General features: G+C 40.0%; 1 non-coding gene across 1 annotated transcript; it reads left to right on the top strand.

Annotated features, from left to right (window-relative positions):
• The first annotated feature begins 1,414 nt into the window (after positions 1-1,414).
• Positions 1,415-1,568, top strand: LOC149267049 (U1 spliceosomal RNA). Its single transcript, XR_016261238.1, has one exon. It is a non-coding gene; the product is annotated as a U1 spliceosomal RNA (small nuclear RNA).
• The last annotated feature ends 2,824 nt before the right edge of the window (positions 1,569-4,392 follow it).

Below are 4,392 nucleotides of genomic sequence, written 5' to 3'. Positions count from 1 at the left end.
GTCTAGGCCAAGAGCAGGCAAAAGCAACAGTAATTTATTGTGACAATAGCTCTGCTATTGCATTGTCAAAGAATTCAGTGTTTCACAAACGAACGAAACACATTGATACAAGGTTTCATTATATCAGAGAATTGGTAAGCAATGGAGAAATCAGTTTGCAACATTGCAGCACTCAGGAACAGATCGCAGACATCTTGACAAAGCCATTGGATCAGAAAAGCTTTGAATTTTTGAGGAAGTGTTTGGGTATGATTGAATGCCCGACAGTTGAAATTAAAGGGGAGTGTTGAAAATATAATTTCAACTATGCAACAGTTGAGCCATGCAGCAGCATGAAGACTATAGCCGCGCACTTCACCAAGGATCGGGAGGCAGAAACACTCAAAATTTAAAATTGCAGAATAAAGAATCCACTTTAAATCTCAACTGTTAAATCTGGCCGATCAGCGGTCCAGATCGTGTCGGCATATCGGCAAGTCGGCATATCGGCGGGTTGGAGCAACGGAGGCAGTCAGTGGCAGCAATATGAAACTTCGCCGATGAGCGATCGCTGATATCGCATCAGCACATCGCTATCGGCAATGTCATAGGGTCGGGGTCTTTAACATGAGTAAAGTTGCGATGCGATGAAGCGCGGACCCGATGGCTTCCCAAAACCAAATTGTATAATGTTTGTCTTTTCGTTGACCGCCGTGGAGGAAACGCTGAGGTCTTTAATGCATTTACGAAGGTTGGTGGTGGCCCGTCTTAAATGATCATGGGCACACACGTAATTTTTGGTGGAGTCTCATTAATATGGGCATGGGCGCATAGTTTTAATTTTTTTTTATATATGTTTTATATTTCTTATATACGGCATGTGTTAAAAATATAATGTATGGCACACGGGAAGTTTTTTTTGGTGTGTTCACAGTAGCGTAAAAATACGAGGGTGCAGTAAAAGGAAAAACACACAGCAGTGTGTAAAATGTGAAGAACCAGAGGGTGTATGCACAGCAGTGCACAAATATGTTGTAATGTTTTTGTGTGGAGCATTGTAAAACGAAGATGCAGTAAAAACCGAAAAACCATGTGTGGTTTTGGACAAGTAGTGGATAAAGGAAATGGTGGAGCGTGAATTTTTGTAAGCCTGTGTAATTTTGTTTTTCACAGCAGTAAACTCATGTAAATCTTTTTATTACAGCAGTAAGTTGTTTTTCACACCAGTGAATGGACAAAGGATTTTACAGTGGTAAATCTTTGCATCAGGTTTTAATGAATAGAATGTTCTTATGGTGGTGAAATACTTTGTCTCTCTGTGAATTTTTTTTTGTTGTATGTGCACAAAAGATCCTGTGAAAAAAAAACAGAGCATTGCCTCTGTGTGTTTATTTGAACATTTGGTTTTTGGTATTTTCCCCATACAAAAAAAAAAAAAAATACCCAACAAATCGATGATCAGGGAGGTCGATGGCCTAGGAAGGCCACCTCCATTGCACTTGGGAGGGGGGTTTACCTAGCATCTCCCATTGAGGAGAGTGCACGTCGTAATTTTTGGCAGCGGAGGCTCGCGTTCGCGCGGCCTCCACACTATCCTAAAAAACGAAATGCGACAGCTACTCGGACGGTGATCTAACATCTGGTTACTAAAAACGAAATGCGACAGCTACTCGGACGTGTTCTAACATCTGACGTGATCTAACATCTGGTTACTGAAAACGAAATGCGACAGCTACTCGGACGTGATCTATCATCTGGTTACTGTATAAAATCGTAACAACTGCGTGGTCTCGAACGTGTTCTAACATCTGACGTGATCTAACATCTTGTTACTGAAAACGAAATGCGACAGCTACTCGGACGTGATCTATCATCTGGTTACTGTATAAAATCGTGACAACTGCGTGGTCTCTGATTTCGATGAGGTGCCAGAGGAAACCAACTCAAAATCCTTGAATGTTTGAGGGAACGTTGTTCGTTATTGTTAGGTTGCCGCGTGAGAGGGTACCAACGCCATGAACGCCATGCCTTGTGCAGCAGTTAGTTACTTCCATTCATAGATTGATACCTGTGTTCCAATCTATTATATTATTCTGGTTTTAGAGTGATACCGGTGTTGGAATCTGTTCTGTTTTCTATCCCGAACTAATTACAATTTAGAGTAAAAATTCAATATTGCTTCCTACACTTGTCGCTCAACCCTAGTCTACTTGGTCAGCCCTCTCCCCTGGGAGCAATGCTGCAATTTATTTATTTGTACACTGTAACTCGAAAAGTTTCACAGCAAGGCAAACGTTTCTTGTTTGTTTGCATTTTCCTAGTAAACTTTTGGATCGTCATGATGTGTTTTCCGTGTTAAGGGGACGCAGTGTTTCTGCTCCTAATCCTTTTCAAGGAAAAAAACACGATATTTCTGATTCCTATTTGAAATAGAAATTTGTATATATATATTGTATATTTAGTATTTGAAACAGGAAGTTGAATATCGATTGTATATTTACTGTTTTAAATCAAAATTTGAATTTGAATATGGATTGTATATTTACTGTTTCAAATCGAAATTTGAACATACATTGCGATGCACCGAGCACTGAGAAAAAGGTGTGTCAATGTCAAAGCCTAACCCAAAAGGGCTATAATACTGCTTCTTGTTCTTCCTCCAGACAGACCAATTACTTCACACATCAAACGGATTTTGCCATATAGGCTCCTCTAACAAAAACTTGGATCCAGATCTTCCCCATGGAAAAAACCAAAAAAGATTTATCAGCATCTGTGCTGCAGTTTTAGGCCGGTTGCTGTGGCTAGTCTCCTCATTGGGTGTTAACATGATAGGCCGCTCCCCTCCCTATGTGGTAAAACCACACCTGTCCAAACAGATAAAGGTTGCTTAGGAAGCTGACCACACCTGTCCAAACGGATAAAGCTTGCTTAGGATGCTCACCAGTGGAAAGATTGAACTCTACATATGCGTGTTGAAATTTTCTTTTAGTTGCTTGATCCTTTCCAAGAAGATTAGCTAAAATGAAAAGTGTTTGGAGCAATGCTCCATGTCTTTGAAATCAAAGCAAGTCAAAATCATCAATGTTGAACTTGGAAAGAGAGGTGATTTTATAAATATGGATGATACAGAATTTGTTGGAAAGCTGAAGAAACAGGACAGATGCCCAGTAAAGGAGGGAGACCTAGCAATCATGTCAAGATTGGGTTTTGTCAAATGAGGAGCTCAAGAAGAGGGTATGTATAGCTCCCAAAAATCTAGCTAGGAGTGGTATCGTTCTGTTTGTTGGCAGCGAATGATAAAATTCTATCTCAAGTACCAATAAGGAAGGGTTGCTTCCAAGATCTAAACAGATGCCTGGAGGAAAGAGGAAGATTCAATCATTCGCTAATACACTAAGGACGAAAACCTAGATAGGATCCTGCATGATAACAATCACAAAACACTCGCTCCAACAGAGACAGAGATGGACAATATTATGTCAAGAGAAGCACAACATGCAAGTAGAGTTCCATTACATATGATGCTGTCTCTTCGTTTTGTTTTTGTGGCTGCAGGATTATTCTTCAGTGTCTCTCCTCTGCCTCTTTATGAGTTTTGATGATGGCTATTAGCTTAATTATCTGCTGCTTTCATGGCATTATATTGCTTTTTTTGGTTTTTATCTTTCCATGTCTTAATATGTCAGACCTATATGATCTATATGTTATTTTCTGTGGAGGGAATAGCACTATATCGCTATATGAGTCAGATGCCACCTTCAAAATCATTGTACTTTCTTTCATGCCTGTTTATATTTCTTATATAAATACATCATTTTTTCGTCCTGAAAAAGAAGCTCGGGAGCCTGTGTAGATCATGTGGGGATACTAAGGCGTACATCTTAAATATCTCCTTGTCATCGACTTTACGCATTAGACCACTTATTGTGCTCCGCTCTGTGTTTCCTTCTCCAGTGATGATTAATTTGATCAAGGGGTTTCCATGCCTCTCAAATGCTCTCGAGTGCCATGATGGATGGGCTCCAACCTCCAATGATTCATGAAAGATTCTTGATTCCTTAATTGATCCCGGTTGCGTTTAGAGTCCCCTTCCAAGTTTATGCTTCTAGATGCAAATTTATGGACGCTTTAGTTCCTTCTTGGCGGGTTAGTCTATATTTCCTATAACAGCATAGGATGGTTCTTCCATGTGTTTTCTAATTACAAACCCAAAACCTGCATTGCCAGGGCAACCCCTCGAAGAACCCATGAAAATGGATTTTAGAATGGAGACTTTTGCGCAACTGGACATACTTTCGTTGGAATTCTGGGATCTACAGCGTGAAATGTAAGTTTTCGATTCCGGAGAAACACTTCACTTATCATCAAGGGTAATGGTGGAAGAGTAAACAATAATGTCACAGATATTTG

This window comes from Pinus tabuliformis, chromosome 6 (assembly GCF_031772625.1).
Source record: "Pinus tabuliformis cultivar Carrire ecotype Pingquan chromosome 6, CPIR1, whole genome shotgun sequence".
In the NCBI taxonomy this organism is placed as follows: domain Eukaryota; kingdom Viridiplantae; phylum Streptophyta; class Pinopsida; order Pinales; family Pinaceae; genus Pinus; species Pinus tabuliformis.
Note: the sequence above shows the minus strand (reverse complement) of the source record. Positions and strands in the feature narration are given on the sequence as shown.